The sequence below is a fragment of the Drosophila biarmipes genome, unplaced genomic scaffold (genome assembly GCF_025231255.1).
Source record: "Drosophila biarmipes strain raj3 unplaced genomic scaffold, RU_DBia_V1.1 ptg000017l, whole genome shotgun sequence".
NCBI classification, from domain to species: Eukaryota; Metazoa; Arthropoda; class Insecta; order Diptera; family Drosophilidae; genus Drosophila; species Drosophila biarmipes.
The window spans coordinates 1,805,590-1,830,161 of NW_026114535.1; the positions used below are offsets into that span (position 1 = coordinate 1,805,590).

A 24,572-nucleotide genomic window follows, 5' to 3' on the forward strand; every position below is an offset into this window, starting at 1 on the left:
ATTCGGACTGAACGGACGCACTACACTTGTTATTATTATACATTTTTGCTTAGTTACAAATTAATTGCTAATAATTTTTTTGATAAACGGATCGATTTGAAAATATTTTTTCCATCCGTCTGGACGTTAAAATAAAAATTGTATTCATTATTGACCATCATCCAGAATACCGTGATAAAAATTAAATTAAATAATACTCATTTAAGTGTCTTAAATTAGACTACTAAGTTATGTTTATTGAGTATACATATGTATATCATGTTAAAGACAAAACGCAGGGAACGTAAAAATTTGATGGCTTTGCTAAAGAACTTTTGATTTCTAGAACTTAATGTACGTTTTTGTGAAAATTGTATCTTATAGTAGATAAGGCATACACACATTGCAAATGTATATTTTTATTTCTGGAGAATACTGTTAAAGCAAAAACTTACGAAAATTATTTTTCGGAAGTATAAGCTATCTTTATTGATTTGGATTATAGAAAACAAAGCGAGACACAATTTAAACCTTGTGAAACGACATTTGTAAAAACTTAAAATTAAGTGCTATCGGTTAGCATTTGTCCTTAAAATACCAATTAGGGCACGTTCACCATATCACACACTGGTTGATCTAGTATAGCAGAGGCGCCCAAAAATACTTCCAAATGGAAGATATTCAGTAAAAAATTGTCGTACTGCTATTATGGACCCAATAAGATAAATGAAATAATAAAACCAAGAAAAAACCATTCGTCAAGGAAGCAATATACTAGAAAATGACTTTTTAACACTTAAATTCAATTGCATACTTTTAGCTTAAGTAAAATCTCAGAATTTATTTTTTTTTTAAAATCAATTTTAAATTCACAATTGAACATTTTTCGGTTTAACGTCGATGTTTGCCTTTTAAAACATCGAAATGCTACGATTTCTGACCAACTGAGATTTCAAAGCACAATCGAATATGACGAAAACAACAAAACACAAAGGAGCGTACAAGGCAGAAAGTGGCAAAAAGTTGGAGCTCAAACTTTAAAACGTAGAATAAAAAAACATTATCTAGTACTAACAAATAAGTTTCATCAAAGGGTGAGACGAAATTGGCACCTTTTTTTTTATCTAAAATCTATCTATGTACAAAAATACAACAATTAAAAGGTTCACTGAAGAAACACTAACATTAAAACAATAACACAACACAAAATGACATAACAATTACTCAGTTTTAGGTTTATACCTTTATTTTTAATATTCATTTTATTAAACGACAATTAGACGCGATTTAAGAGTAAAAATTAATATTTTTGTGGAACGTGCACAGGTTTTTGTGTCATTTCTCTCGGTAACCGTAGCGCGCACGAATTAAAGTGACCAAAAATGAAATTACCGTTAGTTTTATTGTCTGATAAAAAATATTTTTAGGACAAAAGATCGCCAATATCAGACTTATGTTTTTTTATTTGTAACTTACGAAATCAACCAATGTGCATATAAAACATTAATGTATACTATTGGTGTAAGAGAACAGTTTTTCCTAAAGAGCCTAGTACTCACAGCGACGGAAACCGCGAACACTTATAGGAGTGAGCGAGGTAAGTATGCGGCTAACGCCTTTCGTTAAGAAAATACCAGAAAAAATACCAGTCCTATCGAAGGAATTTCAGTAAGCACCGTTGGCAGTGGCTGAACGAAAAAAAATGTAAATCATTGGCTGTGTCCGTGCAGAAGCCCGCGTCGAAACCAAAGTTTAAAAATGGAAGGCTGGATTGGATTCTAGCACTGCCTGTGGATTTGCAGTGTTGCAGTATTGCAGTGACCTCCTGATGGCGTCTTTGGCGTGGCTTTTGTGTTTTCTCTTTCTTTTCTATATTCTACACCGCTTTTAAAAGTACACAACCAAAAATTTAATTTGTTAAACCATCACTCGCCAAATCTTGTATTTTGTTATCTCATCTGAGTGAGGCGTTGAAAATCAAACCAGACAAAAGCTTTTTCGATTTTACTAGTACTGTTCTTCAGCCTAAGATCGGCTGAAAGTTCCGCTAGTCGAAATATCTTCACCCTGAATCCATGTATCATCCCCTTAGTTCCGAAAAAAGTTTCACTTGTGAATCACTTTGTGAATGCGAAGTGAATGGCACCTTGCACGATTGAAATTATCCGCTTTTTCATAAGTGAAAATTCAAATGAAAATTTTTGAAGTCACTTTGGATTTCACTTGTTTCTTTAATTCATTTTTGCATGAACTGTCACCAGTTTGGAAATATTGCATTTTTCCAACGAGTTTTTACTTTTGAAAATATTGAATTTAAGTAAAAACTTATTTGTTTACATTTTACTTACAGAAGTTTGCAGGAGACGTTTCCGATGTATTATTGTATCATAATTTTTCGAACGTTCCGATGACTATGATATAATGCTCCGATTTCGGTAAAATTAAATTCGAAACTCAGAACTAAATAATAAAAGGTTTATTCCTAAATAATAAAAGGTTTATTCCGATGACTATGATATAATGCTCCGATTTCGGTAAAATTAAATTCGAAACTCAGAACTAAATAATAAAAGGTTTATTCCAAGAGTAGAATATTATATGTGAAAACACCAAGGAGACGTTTCCGACCCCCTAAAGTATATATATTCTGGATCAGTCCGTCCGTCCGCTTCTACGTAAACTAGTCTCTCATCTTTAAAGCTATCGGGCTGAAACTTTCCCAAAAGTCTTCTTTCTATTGCGGGTAGTACATAAGTTGGAACCAGCCGGATCGGAAAACTATATCTTATAGCTCCCATAGGAACTATCGGGGAAAAAATTTAAAAAAAATTATATCTTTCGTGTTTTTTAACATATACCTCTCAAAGTTTCGATTTAACATTTTTAAACTAGTTCTGAATTTCGAATTAAATTTTATCAAAATCGGACGACTATATCATATAGCTCCCATAGGAACAATCGGAAAATTAGTGGTAAAATAATTTTGAAAAATTATATCTTCGGTGTTTATTAACTTATAACCTACATTTTTATTTGGTTTTGAATTTCGAATTAAATTTTATTAAAATCGGACGACTACACCATATGGCTGCCATAGGAACGATCGGAAAATTAGTCGGAAAACATGAAACAAAAATTATATCTTTTGTGTTTTTAAACATATAACCTTATAAGCTTGAAAATAACATTTTTTAAGTATTTCTGAATTTCGAATCAAATTTTATTGAAATCGGACGACTATATCATATAGCTGTCATAGGAACGATCGGATAATTGGTGGGAAATAATGTGAAACAAATTATAGCTTTCGGTCTTTTTGACATTTTATCTTATAACATTGGGAATATAAATTTTTATATTTTTTAGAATTTCGAATTCAATTTGATAAAATTATTGATTATTTTTTATAACTGCAAGGGTATACAAACTTCGGCTAGCCGAAGTTAACTTCCTTTCTTGTTTTCCGTATATTCCTTTCGAAGCTATAAGATCCGTCTGGTTCCGACTTTTATACGCTGGTCGAAACTCACCTTTTATAAAATCAGGCATCAATGAAAAGGTAATTTAAATGACGTTTCAATGATACAATACTTTTTTTTAACCTATTTAGAATTATTGAAAATGACTAAATTTTGTGAAAATCTACTTCTATAACTTTTTCCTTCGTCTTGAAAATTAAATGAAGTTTTTGAATGCAAAAAGTTTTTTACAACAAAAAAATTAGTAACTGCAACAAGAATTTTTTAAAAATCATTTTGTTTATACTTTTATGATCAAAAATAATATAAATATAAAAATAATAAAAAATATAAACCAAAAATCGTCGCTGTTGTGAACTCTATTGTCTAAGCCACAGGCAGAACTCAGGATGGCCCGATGATCTGGAATGCTGTAAAAGAAAACTTCTAATAGACCTAAAGAAAAAATTCTGGTAAATTTAGTATATCCGCGTGGTATATCCGCGTGCTATTTTTAGCAGAACTTTAGAATGGTAGTGCGCATCACCAGGTTTATTAGGCATTAACATTTTTAATTATTATTTTAATGGCGCGTAGTTTATACATGCCGAAATAAATAAACTAAAACTTATATTTTAAAGTATTACACTAGTCGACATAAGTTTTGACAAAAGTTTTTTTTTTGACAAAAGAAAAGTTAATTATACTCCTTGATACTTGAATTTGCTTCGTTTAACTTTTGGCATCAACGGAAAGGTCATTTAAATTCCGTTTGAATGATGCACTACTTTTCTTAACCCATTCAGTACTTATTAAAAATTCCGAATTTGTGTGAAAATCCACTTTTTGAATGTTTTTTCTCGACTTGAAAATTTAAATATTTTGATGTAAAACGTTTGTTAAAACAAAAATAATAGTATCTGCAAAAACATTTTTCAAAAAAAATTTTCTATATTTTGTATGATTTTTTGAAAATATTTAGAAATACGTATTGAATTGAAATGAATTGAAAAAAATGAAAAAAACCCTTTCAGAGGATATAATGATTTCAGTCAGAAGTTTGCAACGCAGTGAAGAAGACGTTTCCGACCCCATAAAGTATATATATTCTTGATCAGCGTCACTAGACGAGTCGATCTAGCCATGTCCGTCTGTCCATCCGCTTCTACACAAACTAGTCTCTCAGTTTTAAAGCTATCGGGCTGAAACTTTCCAAAAAGTCTTCTTTCTATTGCAGGTAGTATATAAGTCCGAACCAGCCGGATCGGAAAACTATATCATATAGCTCCCATAGGAACAATCGGAAAATTAGTGGTAAAATAATTTTGAAAAATTATATCTTCGGTGTTTTTTAACTTATAACCTCATACATTTTTTATTTGGTTTTGAATTTCGAATTAAATTTTATAAAAATCGGGCGACTTATCATATAGCTGCCATAGGAACGATCGAAAAATTAGTGGTAAAATAATTTTGAAAAATTATATCTTCGGTGTTTATTAACATTAACATCCTACATTTTTATTTGGTTTTGAATTTCGAATTAAGTTTTATTAAAATTGGACGACTACACCATATGGCTGCCATAGGAACGATCGGAAAATTCGTCGGAAAACATGAAACAAAAATTATATCTTCTGTGTTTTTAAACATATAACCTTATAAGCTTGAAATTAACATTTTTTAAGTATTTCTGAATTTTGAATCAAATTTTATTGAAATCGGACGACTATATCATATAGCTGTCATAGGAACGATCGGATAATTGGTGGGAAAAATTGTGAAACAAATTATAGCTTTCGGTCTTTTTGACATTTTATCTTATAGTATTGGGAATTTAAATTTTTATATTTTTAAGAATTTCGAATTCAATTTGATAAAATTATTGATTATTTTTTATAACTGCAAGGGTATACAAACTTCGGCTAGCCGAAGTTAACTTCCTTTCTTGTTTTCCGTATATTCCTTTCGAAGCTATAAGATCCGTCTGGTTCCGACTTTTATACGCTGATCGAAACTTACGTATTATAAAATCAGGCATCAATGAAAAGGTAATTTAAATTACGTTTCAATGATACAATACTTTTTTTAACCTATTTAGAATTATTGAAAATGACTAATTTTTGTGAAAATCTACTTCTATAACTTTTTTCTTCGTCTTGAAAATTAAATGAAGTTTTTGAATGCAAAAAGTTTCTTACAACAAAAAAATTAGTAACTGCAACAAGAATTTTTTAAAAATCATTTTGTTTATACTTTTATGATCAAAAATAATATAAATATAAAAATAATAAAAAATATAAACCAAAAATCGTCGCTGTTGTGAACTCTATTGTCTTAGCCACAGGCAGAACTCAGGATAGCCCGATGATCTGGAATGCTGTAAAAGAAAACTTCTAATAGACCTAAAGAAAAAATTCTGGTAAATTTCGTATATCCGCGTGGAGTATTACTATTTTTAGCAGAACTTTAGAATGGTAGTGCGCATCACCAGGTTTATTAGGCATAAACATTTTAATTATTATTTTAATGGCGCGTATGCCGAAATAAATAAACTAAAACTTATATTTTAAAGTATTACACTAGTCGGCATAAGTTTTGACAAAAGTTTTTTTTTGGCAAAAGAAAAGTTAAGTATACTCCTAACTTGAACTTGCTTCGTTTAACTTTTGGCATCAACGGAAAGGTCATTTAAATTCCGTTTGAATGATGCACTACTTTTCTTAACCCATTCAGTACTTATTAAAAATTCCGAATGTGTGTGAAAATCTACTTTTTGAATTTTTTCCTCGACTTGAAAATTTAAATATTTTGATGTAAAACGTTTGTTAAAACAAAAATAATAGTATCTGCAAAAAACATTTTTCGAAAATAACATTTATTAATTAGTTTTAAAATCGGACGACCATATCATATAGCTGCCATAGAAACGTTCTCTTTTGAATTCAATTTAATAAAAATTGGACTACTCTAGTAAAAAGTAAAAAGTAAAAAAAATAAACTAAAAAAAGAATAAAGTCATTTTTTTGTAATATATCTGAAGTCAGCAACAATCCTTAAAAATTTCACATGGTGTTACTAAAATTAATTAAAAAGCATTACTTGGTGTCGTAAAGACCATTTGTTTGTACTGACCATAGTACATCATCGTCCAAGATATGGTAGGTTTACAAGTTTTGAACATTCAAACCCATGAAGGAATACTAGATTCACCGGGAAAATGAAACTTGCTGAAGAAAGTAAAATTTAACATAAAATTAAGAAAAACAAAAAAAAAAAACGATAAAAATGCCGCATTTTTTTTTAATTCATGCCAAATTTTATTTGTGGCTCGTAGCAAAAAACCCGTCATGTTTTTCAGTTGTTTATTTATTTGTTAATTTGTACCTATATTACAAATTTATTAATTTAAAAATTTTATAGGAATTCATTAATATGTAATTAGTTTAGCACAACTGGCAACTAAAAAAAAATTCAATTACAAGAGACCATGGCTGACCGCCAAGTTCTATTTGCACTTAAGGTGGTCATCCCGTGTTAAAACCGTTTGTCTAAATGTATTTAAAACATTTTTTCAACTAACGGTTAAAAGATACAATTTGAAATTCCATATATTTAGGTAATGTTTATGTACATTAGTTAATTAATTTTGAGTAAAACAAAATAAACACTAGAAGTTAGAGCACGAAAAGTAAGGGTTGTAAAAAAAAAAAATAATCCGCCGGCTATCAGGATTCGGACTGAACGGGTGATTTCATAAAAAAAAATTCAAAGGCATTTTAATCATTTAATATGTTAGAAAACATCAAGGTTTTTTTTGAATCCTCTTATACGATATAGTTTCCAATTCTACTCCTTGTCACTTAATAATAGATTTCAGACTTTTGTAAAGGTTGCATCTCGACAGTTAGCACTACACTTGTTATTATTATACATTTTTGCTTAGTTACAAATTAATTGCTAATAATTTTTTTTGATAAACGGATCGATTTGAAAATATTTTTTCCATCCGTCTGGACGTTAAAATAAAAATTGTATTCATTATTGACATCATCCAGAATCCCGTGATAAAAATTAAATTAAATAATACTCATTTAAGTGTCTTAAATTAGACTACTAAGTTATGTTTATTGAGTATACATATGTATATCATGTTAAAGACAAAACGCAGGGAACGTAAAAATGTGAACTTAGAACTAGAACTTAATGTACGTTTTTGTGAAAATTGTATCTTATAGTAGATAAGGCATACACACATTGCATATGTATATTTTTATTTCTGGAGAATACTGTTCAAGCAAAAACTTACGAAAATTATTTTTCGGAATTATAAGCTATCTTTATTGATTTGGATTATAGAAAACAAAGCGTGACACAATTTAAACCTTGTGAAAGACATTTGCAAAAACTTAAAATTAAGTGCTATCGGTTAGCATTTGTCCTTAAAATACCAATTAGGGCACGTTTACCATATCACACACTGGTTGATCTAGTATAGCAGAGGCGCCCAAAAATACTTCCAGATGGAAGATATTCAGTAAAAAATTGTCGTACTGCTATTATGGACCCAATAAGATAAATGAAATAATAAAAACAAGAAAAAAACCATTCGTCAAGGAAGCAATATACTAGAAAATGACTTTTTAACACTTAAATTCAATTGCATACTTTTAACTTAAGTAAAATCTCAGAATTTATTTTTTTTTAAAAATCAATTTTAAATTCACAATTAAACATTTTTCGGTTTAACTTCGATGTTTGCCTTTTAAAACATCGGAAATGCTACGATTTCTGACCAACTGAGATTTCAAAGCACAATCGAATATGACGAAAACAACAAAACACAAAGGAGCGTACAAGGCAGAAAGTGGCAAAAAGTTGGAGCTCGAACTTTAAAACGTAGAATAAAAAAACATTATCTAGTACTAACAAATAAGTTTCATCAAAGGGTGAGTGAGGTGAAATTGGCACCTTTTTTTTTATCTAAAATCTATCTATGTACAAAAATACAACAATTAAAAGGTTCACTGAAGAAACACTAACATTAAAACAATAAAACAACACAAAATGACATAACAATTACTCAGTTTAAGGTTTATACCTTTATTTTTAATATTCATTTTATTAAACGACAATTAGACGCGATTTAAGAGTAAAAATTAATATTTTTGTGGAACGTGCACAGGTTTTTTTTGTCATTTCTCTCGGTAAAAATGAAATTACCGTTAGTTTTATTGTCAGATAAAAAATATTTTTAGGACAAAAAATCGCCAATATCAGACTTATGTTTTTTTATTTGTAACTTACGAAATCAACCAATGTGCATATACAACATTAATGTATACTATTTGTGTAAGAGAACAGTTTTTCCTAAAGAACTAGGCTAGAACTCACAGCGACGGAAACCTCGAACACTTATAGGAGTGAGCGAGGTAAGTATGCGGCTATGGCTGTGTCCGTGCAGAAGCCCGCCTCGAAACCAAAGTTTAAAAATGGAAGGCTGGATTGGATTCCAGCACTGCCTGTGGATTTGCAGTGTTGCAGTATTGCTATATGTGACCTCATGATGGCGTCTTTGTCGTGGCTTTTGGATTTTCTTTCTTTTCTATATTTTGGTTTCTACACCGCTTCTAAAAGTACACAGCCAAAAATTTAATTTGTTAAACTATCACTCGCCAAATCTTGTATTTTGTTATCTCATCTGAGTGAGGCGTTGAAAATCAAACCAGACAAAAGCTTTTTCGATTTTACTAGTACTATTCTTCAGCCTAAGATCGGCTAAAAGTTCCGCTAGTCGAAAAATCTTCACCCTGAATCCGAAAAAAGTTTCACTTGTGAATCACTTTGTGAATTCGAAGTGAATGGCACCTTGCACGAGTGAAATTGGCAGCTTTTTCATAAGTGAAAATTCAAATGAAAATTTTTGAAGTAAGTTTGGATTTCACTTTCTTGTTTCTTTAACTCATTTTTGCATAAACTGTCACCAGTTTGGAAATATTGCATTTTTCCAACGAGTTTTCACTTTTGAAAATATTGAATTGAAGTAAAAACTTATTTGTTTACATTTTACCTACAGAAGTTTGCAGACGTTTCCGACCCCATAAGGTATATGTATCATAATTTTTCGAACGTTCCGATGACTATGATATAATGCTCCGATTTCGGTAAAATTAAGTTCGAAACTCAGAACTAAATAATAAAAGGTTTATTCCTAAATAATAAAAGGTTTATTCCAAGAGTAGGAAATTATATGTGAAACACACCATTTTTATACAGAGGGTATAATGATTTCAGTCAGAAGTTTGAAACGCAGTGAAGGAGACGTTTCCGACCCCCTAAAGTATATATATTCTGGATCAGTCCGTCCGTCCGCTTCTACGTAAACTAGTCTCTTAGTTTTAAAGCTATCGGGCTGAAACTTTCCCAAAAGTCTTCTTTCTATTGCGGGTAGTACATAAGTCGGAACCAGCCGGATCGGAAAACTATATCTTATAGCTCCCATAGGAACTATCGGGGAAAAAATTTAAAAAAAATATATATTTTTCGTATTTTTTAACATATACTTCTCTAAGCTTGGACATAAAATTTTTAAATTAGTTCTGAATTTCGAATTAAATTTTATCAAAATCGGACGACTATATCATATAGCTCCCATAGGAACAATCGGAAAATTAGTGGTAAAATAATTTTGAAAAATTATATCTTCGGTGTTTTTTAACTTATAACCTTCACCATTTTTTATTTGGTTTTGAATTTCGAATTAAATTTTATCAAAATCGGGCGACTATATCATATAGCTGCCATAGGAACGATCGGAAAATTAGTCGGAAAACATGAAACAAAAGTTATATCTTTTGTGTTTTTAAACATATAACCTTATAAGCTTGAAAATAACATTTTTTAAGTATTTCTGAATTTCGAATCAAATTCATAGGAACGATCGGATAATTGGTGGGAAATAATGTGAAACAAATTATAGCTTTCGGTCTTTTTGACATTTTATCTTATAATATTGGGAATATAAATTTTTATATTTTTAAGAATTTCGAATTCAATTTGATAAAATTATTGATTATTTTTTATAACTGCAAGGGTATACAAACTTCGGCTAGCCGAAGTTAACTTCCTTTCTTGTTTTCCGTATATTCATTTCGAAGCTATAAGATCCGTCTGGTTCCGACTTTTATACGCTGGTCGAAACTTACCTTTTATAAAAACAGGCATCAATGAAAAGGTAATTTAAATGACGTTTCAATGATACAATACTTTTTTTTAACCTATTTAGAATTATTGAAAATGACTAATTTTTGTGAAAATCTACTTCTATAACTTTTTTCTTCGTCTTGAAAATAAAATTAAGTTTTTGAATGCAAAAAGTTTCTTACAATAAAAAAATTAGTAACTGCAACAAGAATTTTTTAAAAATCATTTTGTTTATACTTTTATGATCAAAAATAATATAAATATAAAAATAATAAAAAATATAGACCAAAAATCGTCGCTGTTGTGAACTCTATTGTCTAAGCCACAGGCAGAACTCAGGATGGCCCGATGATCTGGAATGCTGTAAAAGAAAACTTCTAATAGACCTAAAGAAAAAATTCTGGTAAATTTAGTATATGCGCGTGGAGTATTACTATTTTTAGCAGAACTTTAGAATGGTAGTGCGCATCACCAGGTTTAATAGGCATTAACATTTTTAATTATTATTTTAATGGCGCGTAGTTTATACATGCCGAAATAAATATAGTAAAACTTATATTTTAAAGTATTATCCTAGTCGTCACAAGTTTTGATACAAGTTTTTTTTTTGACAAAAGAAAAGTTGAACTTGCTTCGTTTAACTTTTGGCATCAACGGAAAGGTCATTTAAATTCCGTTTGAATGATGCACTACTTTTCTTAACCCATTCAGTACTTATTAAAAATTCCGAATTTGTGAGAAAATCCACTTTTTGAATGTTTTTTCTCGACTTGAAAATTTAAATATTTTGATGTAAAACGATTGTTAAAACAAAAATAATAGTATCTGCAAAAACATTTTTCAAAAAAAATTACTATATTTTGTATGATTTTTTGAAAATATTTAGAAATACGTATTGAATTGAAATGAATTGAAAAAAATGAAAAAAACCCTTTCAGAGGCTATAATGATTTCAGTCAGAAGTTTGCAAAGCAGTGAAGGAGACGTTTCCGACCCCATAAAGTATATATATTCTTGATCAGCGTCACTAGACGAGTCGATCTAGCCATGTCCGTCTGTCCATCCGCTTCTACACAAACTAGTCTCTCAGTTTTAAAGCTATCGGGCTGAAACTTTCCAAAAAGTCTTCTTTCTATTGCAGGTAGTATATAAGTCCGAACCAGCCGGATCGGAAAACTATATCTTATAGCTCCCATAGGAACTATCGGGGAAAAAATTTAAAAAAAATTATATCTTTCGTGTTTTTTAACATATACCTCTCTAAGCTTGGATATAACATTTTTCAATTAGATCTGCATTTTGAATTACATTTTTTCAAAATCGTACGTCTATATCATATAGCTCCCATAGGAACAATCGGAAAATTAGTGGTAAAATAATTTTGAAAAATTATATCTTCGGTGTTTTTTAACTTATAACCTCCTACATTTTTTATTTGGTTTTGAATTTCGAAATAAATTTTATCAAAATCGGGCGACTATATCATATAGCTGCCATAGGAACGATCGGAAAATTAGTGGTAAAATAATTTTGAAAAATTATATCTTCGGTGTTTTTTAACTTATAACCTCCTACATTTTTTATTTGGTTTTGAATTTCGAAATAAATTTTATCAAAATCGGGCGACTATATCATATAGCTGCCATAGGAACGATCGGAAAATTAGTCGGAAAACATGAAACAAAAATTATATCTTTTGTGTTTTTAAACATATAACCTTATAAGCTTGAAAATAACATTTTCTAAGTATTTCTGAATTTCGAATCAAATTTTATTGAAATCGGACGACTATATCATATAGCTGTCATAGGAACGATCGGATAATTGGTGGGAAATAATGTGAAACAAATTATAGCTTTCGGTCTTTTTGACATTTTATCTTATAACATTGGGAATATAAATTTTTATATTTTTAAGAATTTCGAATTCAATTTGATAAAATTATTGATTATTTTTTATAACTGCAAGGGTATACAAACTTCGGCTTGCCGAAGTTAACTTCCTTTCTTGTTTTCCGTATATTCCTTTCGAAGCTATAAGATCCGTCTGGTTCCGACTTTTATACGCTGGTCGAAACTCACCTTTTATAAAATCAGGCATCAATGAAAAGGTAATTTAAATGCCGTTTCAATGATACAATACTTTTTTTAACCTATTTAGAATTATTGAAAATGACTAATTTTTGTGAAAATCTACTTCTATAACTTTTTTCTTCGTCTTGAAAATTAAATGAAGTTTTTGAATGCACAAAGTTTTTTACAACAAAAAAATTAGTAACTGCAACAAGAATTTTTTAAAAATCATTTTGTTTATATTTTTATGATCAAAAATAATATAAATATAAAAATAATAAAAAATATAAACCAAAAATCGTCGCTGTTGTGAACTCTATTGTCTAAGCCACAGGCAGAACTCAGGATGGCCCGATGATCTAGAATGCTGTAAAAGAAAACTTCTAATAGACCTAAAGAAAAAATTCTGGTAAATTTAGTATATGCGCGTGGAGTATTACTATTTTTAGCAGAACTTTAGAATGGTAGTGCGCATCACCAGGTTTAATAGGCATTAACATTTTTAATTATTATTTTAATGGTGCGTAGTTTATACATGCCGAAATAAATAAAGTAAAACTTATATTTTAAAGTATTACACTATTCGGCATAAGTTTTGACAAAAGTTTTTTTTTTGACAAAAGAAAAGTTGAACTTGCTTCGTTTAACTTTTGGCATCAACGGAAAGGTCATTTAAATTCCGTTTGAATGATGCACTACTTTTCTTAACCCATTCAGTACTTATTAAAAATTCCGAATTTGTGAGAAAATCCACTTTTTGAATTTTTTTCCTCGACTTGAAAATTTAAATATTTTGATGTAAAACGTTTGTTAAAACAAAAATAATAGTATCTGCAAAAAACATTTTTCAAAAAAAAATTTTCTATATTTTGTATGATTTTTTGAAAATATTTAGAAATACGTATTAAATTGAAATGAATTGAAAAAAACCCTTTGAGAGGCTATAATGATTTCAGTCAGAAGTTTGCAAAGCAGTGAAGGAGACGTTTCCGACCCCATAAAGTATATATATTCTTGATCAGCGTCACTAGACGGGTCGATCTAGCCATGTCCGTCTGTCCGTCCGTTTCTACGCAAACTAGTCTCTCAGTTTTAAAGCTACCGGGCTGAAACATTCCCAAAAGTCTTTTTTCTATTGCAGGTAATATATATATATATTTGAATGATGCACTAGTTTTCTTAACCCATTCAGTACTTATTAAAAATTCCGAATTTGTGAGAAAATCCACTTTTTGAATTTTTTTCCTCGACTTGAAAATTTAAATATTTTGATGTAAAACGATTGTTAAAACAAAAATAATAGTATCTGCAAAAACATTTTTCAAAAAAAATTTCTATATTTTGTATGATTTTTTGAAAATATTTAGAAATACGTATTGAATTGAAATGAATTGAAAAAAATGAAAAAAACCCTTTCAGAGGCTATAATGATTTCAGTCAGAAGTTTGCAAAGCAGTGAAGGAGACGTTTCCGACCCCATAAAGTATATATATTCTTGATCAGCGTCACTAGACGAGTCGATCTAGCCATGTCCGTCTGTCCATCCGCTTCTACACAAACTAGTCTCTCAGTTTTAAAGCTATCGGGCTGAAACTTTCCAAAAAGTCTTCTTTCTATTGCAGGTAGTATATAAGTCCGAACCAGCCGGATCGGAAAACTATATCTTATAGCTCCCATAGGAACTATCGGGGAAAAAATTTAAAAAAAATTATCTTTCGTGTTTTTTAACATATACCTCTCTAAGCTTGGATATAACATTTTTCAATTAGATCTGCATTTTGAATTACATTTTTTCAAAATCGTACGTCTATATCATATAGCTCCCATAGGAACAATCGGAAAATTAGTGGTAAAATAATTTTGAAAAATTATATCTTCGGTGTTTTTTAACTTATAACCTCCTACATTTTTTATTTGGTTTTGAATTTCGAAATAAATTTTATCAAAATCGGGCGACTATATCATATAGCTGCCATAGGAACGATCGGAAAATTAGTCGGAAAACATGAAACAAAAATTATATCTTTTGTGTTTTTAAACATATAACCTTATAAGCTTGAAAATAACATTTTCTAAGTATTTCTGAATTTCGAATCAAATTTTATTGAAATCGGACGACTATATCATATAGCTGTCATAGGAACGATCGGATAATTGGTGGGAAATAATGTGAAACAAATTATAGCTTTCGGTCTTTTTGACATTTTATCTTATAACATTGGGAATATAAATTTTTATATTTTTAAGAATTTCGAATTCAATTTGATAAAATTATTGATTATTTTTTATAACTGCAAGGGTATACAAACTTCGGCTTGCCGAAGTTAACTTCCTTTCTTGTTTTCCGTATATTCCTTTGGAAGATATAAGATCCGTCTGGTTCCGACTTTTATACGCTGGTCGAAACTTACGTATTATAAAATCAGGCATCAATGAAAAGGTAATTTAAATGACGTTTCAATGATACAATACTTTTTTTAACCTATTTAGAATTATTGAAAATGACTAATTTTTGTGAAAATCTACTTCTATAACTTTTTTCTTCGTCTTGAAAATTAAATGAAGTTTTTGAATGCACAAAGTTTTTTACAACAAAAAAATTAGTAACTGCAACAAGAATTTTTTAAAAATCATTTTGTTTATATTTTTATGATCAAAAATAATATAAATATAAAAATAATAAAAAATATAAACCAAAAATCGTCGCTGTTGTGAACTCTATTGTCTAAGCCACAGGCAGAACTCAGGATGGCCCGATGATCTGGAATGCTGTAAAAGAAAACTTCTAATAGACCTAAAGAAAAAATTCTGGTAAATTTAGTATATGCGCGTGGAGTATTACTATTTTTAGCAGAACTTTAGAATGGTAGTGCGCATCACCAGGTTTAATAGGCATTAACATTTTTAATTATTATTTTAATGGCGCGTAGTTTATACATGCCGAAATAAATAAACTAAAACTTATATTTTAAAGTATTACACTAGTCGGCATAAGTTTTGACAAAAGTTTTTTTTTTGACAAAAGAAAAGTTGAACTTGCTTCGTTTAACTTTTGGCATCAACGGAAAGGTCATTTAAATTCCGTTTGAATGATGCACTACTTTTCTTAACCCATTCAGTACTTATTAAAAATTCCGAATTTGTGAGAAAATCCACTTTTTGAATTTTTTTCCTCGACTTGAAAATTTAAATATTTTGATGTAAAACGTTTGTTAAAACAAAAATAATAGTATCTGCAAAAAACATTTTTCAAAAAAAATTTTTCTATATTTTGTATGATTTTTTGAAAATATTTAGAAATACGTATTAAATTGAAATGAATTGAAAAAAACCCTTTGAGAGGCTATAATGATTTCAGTCAGAAGTTTGCAAAGCAGTGAAGGAGACGTTTCCGACCCCATAAAGTATATATATTCTTGATCAGCGTCACTAGACGGGTCGATCTAGCCATGTCCGTCTGTCCGTCCGTTTCTGAAACATTCCCAAAAGTCTTTTTTCTATTGCAGGTAATATATATATATATTTGAATGATGCACTAGTTTTCTTAACCCATTCAGTACTTATTAAAAATTCCGAATTTGTGAGAAAATCCACTTTTTGAATTTTTTTCCTCGACTTGAAAATTTAAATATTTGAATGTAAAACGTTTGTTAAAACAAAAATAATAGTATCTGCAAAAAACATTTTTCAAACAAATTTTTCTATATTTTGTATGATTTTTTGAAAATATTTAGAAATACGTATTGAATTGAAATGAATTGAAAAAAATGAAAAAAAAAACCCTTTCAGAGGCTATAATGATTTCAGTCAGAAGTTTGCAAAGCAGTGAAGGAGACGTTTTCGACCCCATAAAGTATATATATTCTTGATCAGCGTCACTAGACGGGTCGATCTAGCCATGTCCGTCTGTCCGTCCTTTTCTACGCAAACTAGTCTCTCAGTTTTAAAGCCACCGGGCTGAAACATACCCAAAAGTCTTTTTTCTATTGCAGGTAATATATAAGTCGGAACCAGCCGGATCAGACAACTATATCTTATAGGAACTATAGGGGAAACAATTTAAAAAAATTATATCTTTGGTGTTTTTTTACATATAACCTTCTAAGCTTAAAAGTTAAATTTTTTAATTAGTTTTGAATTTTGAATTAAATTTTATCAAAATCGGACGACTATATCATATAGCTGCCATAGGAACGATCGAAAGATAGTGGTAAAATAATATACACAAAATTAAATCTTCGGTGCTTTTCAGCATATAACCTTCTACGCTGGGAAATAACATTTTTTAATTGGTTTTAAATTTCGAATTAAATTTTTATCAAAATCGGACAAAATAGCTGCCATAGAAACGATCTCAAAATTAGTCGTTAAATATAAAGAAAAATTGTATCTTTGATGTTTTTTTACATATAACCTCCTACGCTTGGAAATAACATTTTTTAATTGGTTTTAAATTTCGAATTAAATTTTACCAAAATCGGACAACCATATCATATAGCTGCCATAGAAACGATCTCAAAATTAGTCGTCAAATATAAAGAAAAATTGTATCTTTGATGTTTTTTTACATATAACATCCTACGCTTGGAAATAACATTTTTTTATTAGTTTTGAATTTCGAATTAAATTTGATAAAAATCTGACATCTGTATCATATAGCTGCCATAGAAATAATCACAAAATTAGTCGGAAAATATGAAAAAATTATATCTTTTTTGTTTTTTCACATATAACCTTCTAAGCTTGGAAATAACATTTTTTGAAGTTTTAAGGATTTTGAATTCAATTTAATAAAAATTGGACTACTCTAACTATAGAGTTAAAAAAAAAATAGTCTAAAAATAGAATTAAGTCATTTTTTTAATAAATGAAGTCAGCAACAATCCTTAAAAATTTCACATGGTTTTACTAAAGTTAAGCATAAGCATAAAAAACATTGCTTGGTGTCGTAAAGACCATTTGATTGTACTGACCATAGTACATCATCGTCCAAGATATGGTAGGTTTACAAGATTTGATCATTCAAACCGATGAAGGAATACTGGATTCATCGGGAAAATGTTACTTGCTGAAGAAAGTAAAATTTAACATGAAATTATTAAAAACAAAAAAAACTATAAAAATTTTCGCAATTTTTTTTAATTCATGCCAAATTTTATTTGTGGCTCGATGCAAAAAACGCGTCATGTTTTTCAGTTGTTTATTTATTTTTTAATTTGTACCTATGTTACAAATTTATTAATTTAAAGATTTTATAGGAACTCATTAATATGTAATTAGTTTAGCAAAACTGGCAACTAAAAAAAAATCAATTACAAGAGACCATGGCTGACCGCCAAGTTCTATTTGCACTTAAGGTGGTCATCCCGTCTTAAAACTGTTTGTCTAAATGTATTTCGAACATTTTTTCCAACTAACGGTTAAAAGATACAATTTGAAATTCCATATATTAAGGTAATGTTTATGTACATTAGTTAATCAATTTTGAGTAAAACAAAATAAACACTAGAAGTTAGAGCACAATAAAGTAAGGGTTGGAAAAAAAAATCCGCTGGCTATCAGGATTCGGACTGAACGAGTGATTTCATTAAAAAAATTCAAAGGCATTTTAATCATTTAATATGTTAGAAAACATCAAGGTTCTTTTTGATTCCTCCTATACGATATAGTTGTCCGATTCTACTCGTTGTCACTTAATAATAGATTTCAGACATTTGTAAAGGTGGCATCTCGATAGTTAGCACTACACTTGTTATTATACATTTTTTCTTAGTTACAAATTAATTGCTAATAATTTTTTTGATGAACGGATCGATTTAAAAATATTTTTTCCATCCGTCTGGACGTGGAAAATAAAAATTGTATTCATTATTGACCATCATCCAGAATCCCGTGATAAAAATTAAATTAAATAATACTCATTTAAGTGTCTTAAATTAGACTACTAAGTTATGTTTATTGAGTATACATATGTATATCATGTTAAAGACAAAACGCAGGGAACGTAAAAATGTGAACTTAGAACTAGAACTTAATGTACGTTTTTTTGAAAATTGTATCTTATAGTAGATAAGGCATACACACATTGCATATGTATATTTTTATTTCTGGAGAATACTGTTAAAGCAAAAACTTACGAAAATTATTTTTCGGAATTATAAGCTATCTTTATTGATTTGGATTATAGAAAACAAAGCGTGACACAATTTAAACCTTGTGAAAGACATTTGCAAAAACTTAAAATTAAGTGCTATCGGTTAGCATTTGTCCTTAAAATACCAATTAGGGCACTTCACCATATCACACACTGGTTGATCTAGTATAGCAGAGGCGCCCAAAAATACTTCCAGATGGAAGATATTCAGTAAAAAATTGTCGTACTGCTATTATGGACCCAATAAGATAAATGAAATAATAAAAACAAGCATTCGTCAAGGAAGCAATATACTAGAAAATGACTTTTTAACACTTAAATTCAATTGCATACTTTTAACTTAAGTAAAATCTCAGAATTTATTTTTTTTTAAAAATCAATTTTAAATTCACAATTAAACATTTTTCGGTTTAACGTCGATGTTTGCCTTTTAAAACATCGGAAATGCTACGATTTCTGACCAACTGAGATTTCAAAGCACAATCGAATATGACGAAAACAACAAAACACAAAGGAGCGTACAAGGCAGAAAGTGGCAAAAAGTTGGAGCTCGAACTTTAAAACGTAGAATAAAAAAACATTATCTAGTACTAACAAATAAGTTTCATCAAAGGGTGAGACGAAATTGGCACCTTTTTTTTTATCTAAAATCTATCTATGTACAAAAATACAACAATTAAAAGGTTCACTGAAGAAACACTAACATTAAAACAATAAAACAACACAAAATGACATAACAATTACTCAGTTTAAGGTTTATACCTTTATTTTTAATATTCATTTTATTAAACGACAATTAGACGCGATTTAAGAGTAAAAATTAATATTTTTGTGGAACGTGCACAGGTTTTTTTGTCATTTCTCTCGGTAAAAATGAAATTACCGTTAGTTTTATTGTCAGATAAAAAATATTTTTAGGACAAAAAATCGCCAATATCAGACTTATGTTTTTTTATTTGTAACTTACGAAATCAACCAATGTGCATATACAACATTAATGTATACTATTTGTGTAAGAGAACAGTTTTTCCTAAAGAACTAGGCTAGAACTCACAGCGACGGAAACCTCGAACACTTATAGGAGTGAGCGAGGTAAGTATGCGGCTATGGCTGTGTCCGTGCAGAAGCCCGCCTCGAAACCAAAGTTTAAAAATGGAAGGCTGGATTGGATTCCAGCACTGCCTGTGGATTTGCAGTGTTGCAGTATTGCTATATGTGACCTCATGATGGCGTCTTTGTCGTGGCTTTTGGATTTTCTTTCTTTTCTATATTTTGGTTTCTACACCGCTTCTAAAAGTACACAGCCAAAAATTTATTTTGTTAAACCATCACTCGCCAAATCTTGTATTTTGTTATCTCATCTGAGTGAGGCGTTGAAAATCAAACCAGACAAAAGCTTTTTCGATTTTACTAGTACTATTCTTCAGCCTAAGATCGGCTAAAAGTTCCGCTAGTCGAAAAATCTTCACCCTGAATCCATGTATCATCCCCTTAGTTCCGAAAAAAGTTTCACTTGTGAATCACTTTGTGAATGCGAAGTGAATGGCACCTTGCACGATTGAAATTATCCGCTTTTTCATAAGTGAAAATTCAAATGAAAATTTTTGAAGTCACTTTGGATTTCACTTGTTTCTTTAATTCATTTTTGCATGAACTGTCACCAGTTTGGAAATATTGCATTTTTCCAACGAGTTTTTACTTTTGAAAATATTGAATTTAAGTAAAAACTTATTTGCTTACATTTTACTTACAGAAGTTTGCAGGAGACGTTTCTGATGTATTATTGTATCATAATTTTTCGAACGTTCCGATGACTATGATATAATGCTCCGATTTCGGTAAAATTAAATTCGAAACTCAGAACTAAATAAAAAAAGGTTTATTCCAAGAGTAGGAAATTATATGTGAAACACACCATTTTTATACGGAGGGTATAATGATTTCAGTCAGAAGTTTGAAACGCAGTCGTTTCCGACCCCCTAAAGTATATATATTCTGGATCAGTCCGTCCGTCCGCTTCTACGTAAACTAGTCTCTTAGTTTTAAAGCTATCGGGCTGAAACTTTCCCAAAAGTCTTCTTTCTATTGCGGGTAGTACATAAGTCGGAACCAGCCGGATCGGAAAACTATATCTTATAGCTCCCATAGGAACTATCGGCGAAAAAATTAAAAAAAAATTATATTTTTCGTATTTTTTAACATATACTTCTCTAAGCTTGGACATAACATTTTTAAATTAGTTCTGAATTTCTGAATTTCTGACTATATCATATAGCTCCCATAGGAATAATCGGAAAATTAGTGGTAAAATAATTTTGAAAAATGATATCTTCGGTGTTTTTTAACTTATAACCTTCACCATTTTTTATTTGGTTTTGAATTTCGAATTAAATTTTATCAAAATCGGGCGACTATATCATATAGCTGCCATAGGAACGATCGGAAAATTAGTCGGAAAACATGAAACAAAAGTTATATCTTTTGTGTTTTTAAACATATAACCTTATAAGCTTGAAAATAACATTTTTTAAGTATTTCTGAATTTCGAATCAAATTCATAGGAACGATCGGATAATTGGTGGGAAATAATGTGAAACAAATTATAGCTTTCGGTCTTTTTGACATTTTATCTTATAATATTGGGAATATAAATTTTTATATTTTTAAGAATTTCGAATTCAATTTGATAAAATTATTGATTATTTTTTATAACTGCAAGGGTATACAAACTTCGGCTAGCCGAAGTTAACTTCCTTTCTTGTTTTCCGTATATTCCTTTCGAAGCTATAAGATCCGTCTGGTTCCGACTTTTATACGCTGGTCGAAACTCACCTTTTATAAAATCAGGCATCAATGAAAAGGTAATTTAAATGACGTTTCAATGATACAATACTTTTTTTTAACCTATTTAGAATTATTGAAAATGACTAAATTTTGTGAAAATCTACTTCTATAACTTTTTCCTTCGTCTTGAAAATTAAATGAAGTTTTTGAATGCAAAAAGTTTCTTACAACAAAAAAATTAGTAACTGCAACAAGAATTTTTTAAAAATCATTTTGTTTATACTTTTATGATCAAAAATAATATAAATATAAAAATAATAAAAAATATAGACCAAAAATCGTCGCTGTTGTGAACTCTATTGTCTAAGCCACAGGCAGAACTCAGGATGGCCCGATGATCTGGTATGCTGTAAAAGAAAACTTCTAATAGACCTAAAGAAAAAATTCTGGTAAATTTAGTATATGCGCGTGGAGTATTACTATTTTTAGCAGAACTTTAGAATGGTAGTGCGCATCACCAGGTTTAATAGGCATTAACATTTTTAATTATTATTTTAATGGCGCGTAGTTTATACATGCCGAAATAAATAAAGTAAAACTCATATTTTAAAGTATTACACTAGTCGGCATAAGTTTTGACAAAAGTTTTTTTTTTGACAAAAGAAAAGTTGAACTTGCTTCGTTTAACTTTTGGCATCAACAGAAAGGTCATTTAAATTCCGTTTGAATGATGCACTACTTTTCTTAACCCATTCAGTACTTATTAAAAATTCCGAATTTGTGAGAAAATCCACTTTTTGAATGTTTTTTCTCGACTTGAAAATTTAAATATTTTGATGTAAAACGATTGTTAAAACAAAAATAATAGTATCTGCAAAAACATTTTTCAAAAAAAATTTCTATATTTTGTATGATTTTTTGAAAATATTTAGAAATACGTATTGAATTGAAATGAATTGAAAAAAATGAAAAAAACCCTTTCAGAGGCTATAATGATTTCAGTCAGAAGTTTGCAAAGCAGTGAAGGAGACGTTTCCGACCCCATAAAGTATATATATTCTTGATCAGCGTCACTAGACGGGTTGATCTAGCCATGTCCGTCTGTCCGTCCGTTTCTACGCAAACTAGTCTCTCAGTTTTAAAGCTACCGGGCTGAAACATTCCCAAAAGTCTTTTTTCTATTGCAGGTAATATATAAGTCGGAACCAGCCGGATCAGACAACTATATCTTATAGGAACTATAGGGGAAACAATTTAAAAAAAATTATATCTTTGGTGTTGTTTTACATATAACCTTCTAAGCTTAAAAGTAAAATTTTTTAATTAGTTTTGAATTTTGAATTAAATTTTATCAAAATCGGACGACTATATCATATAGCTGCCATAGGAACGATCGAAAGATAGTGGTAAAATAATATACACAAAATTAAATCTTCGGTGCTTTTCAGCATATAACCTCCTATGCTGGGAAACAACATTTTTTAATTGGTTTTAAATTTCGAATTAAATTTTTATCAAAATCAGACAACCATATCATATAGCTGCCATAGAAACGATCTCAAAATTAGTCGTCAAATATAAAGAAAAATTGTATCCTTGGTGTTTTTTTTACATATAACCTGCTACGCTTGGAAATAACATTTTTTAATTGGTTTAGAATTTCGAATTAAATTTTATCAAAATCGGACAACCAAACCATATCATAAGCTGCCATAGAAACGATCTCAAAATTAGTCAGAAAATATGAAAAAATTATATCTTTCGTGTTTTTTCACATATAACCTTCTAAGCTTGGAAATAACATTTTTTGAAGTTTTAAGAATTTTGAATTCAATTTAATAAAAATTGGACTACTCTAACTATAGAGTTAAAAAAAAATAGTCTAAAAATAGAATAAAGTCATTTTTTTAATAAATGAAGTCAGCAACAATCCTTAAAATTTTTACATGGTTTTACTAAAGTTAAGCATAAGCATAAAAAACATTGCTTGGTGTCGTAAAGACCATTTGATTGTACTGACCATAGTACATCATCGTCCAAGATATGGTAGGTTTACAAGATTTGATCATTCAAACCGATGAAGGAATACTGGATTCATCGGGAAAATGTTACTTGCTGAAGAAAGTAAAATTTAACATGAAATTATTAAAATAAAAAAAAAACGATAAAAATTGCGGCAATTTTTTTAATTCATGCCAAATTTTATTTGTGGCTCGTTGCAAAAAACGCTTCATGTTTTTCAGTTGATTACTTATTTTTTAATTTGTACCTATGGTACAAATTTATTAATTTAAACATTGTATAGGAACTCATTAATATGTAATTAGTTTAGCAAAACTGGCAACTAAAAAAAATTCAATTACAAGAGACCATGGCTGACCGCCAAGTTCTATTTGCACTTAAGGTGGTCATCCCGTGTTAAAACTGTTTGTCTAAATGTATTTCGAACATTTTTTCCAACTAACGGTTAAAAGATACAATTTGAAATTCCATATATTTAGGTAATGTTTATGTACATTAGTTAATTAAATTTGAGTAAAACAAAATAAACACTAGAAGTTAGAGCACGATAAAGTAAGGGTTGTAAAAAAAAAAAATAACAATCCGCTGGCTATCAGGATTCGGACTAAACGAGTGATTTCATTAAAAAAAATTCAAAGGCATTTTAATCATTTAATATGTTAGAAAACATCAAGGTTTTTTTTATTCCTCCTATACGATATAGTTGTCCGATTCTACTCGTTTTCACTTAATAATAGATTTCAGACTTTTGTAAAGGTTGCATCTCGATAGTTAGCACTACACTTGTTATTATCATACATTTTTGCTTAGTTACAAATTAATTGCTAATAATTTTTTTGATGAACGGATCGATTTAAAAATATTTTTTCCATCCGTCTGGACGTTAAAATAAAAATTGTA

The 24,572-nt window shown here is 29.5% G+C and overlaps 1 protein-coding gene across 13 annotated transcripts in view; it reads right to left on the minus strand.

Moving 5' to 3' along the window:
• LOC108021871 (protein argonaute-3) overlaps positions 1-20,156 on the minus strand; it is a 448,633-nt gene extending 428,477 nt beyond the window's left edge. For 7 of the 13 annotated variants that reach the window (XM_050890174.1, XM_050890189.1, XM_050890178.1 and 4 more), the window contains exons 1-2: positions 19,921-20,156; positions 8,832-9,067 (exon numbers count right to left, since the gene is read on the minus strand). The gene's annotated coding sequence lies outside the window, so the exon portion shown is untranslated. Of the gene's footprint in view, positions 1-7,746; positions 7,847-8,831; positions 9,068-18,849; positions 18,950-19,920 lie in introns of those variants that run through there. The other 6 variants (XM_050890176.1, XM_050890192.1, XM_050890190.1 and 3 more) reach the window with 3 other exon arrangements.
• Positions 20,157-24,572: the final 4,416 nt, after the last annotated feature.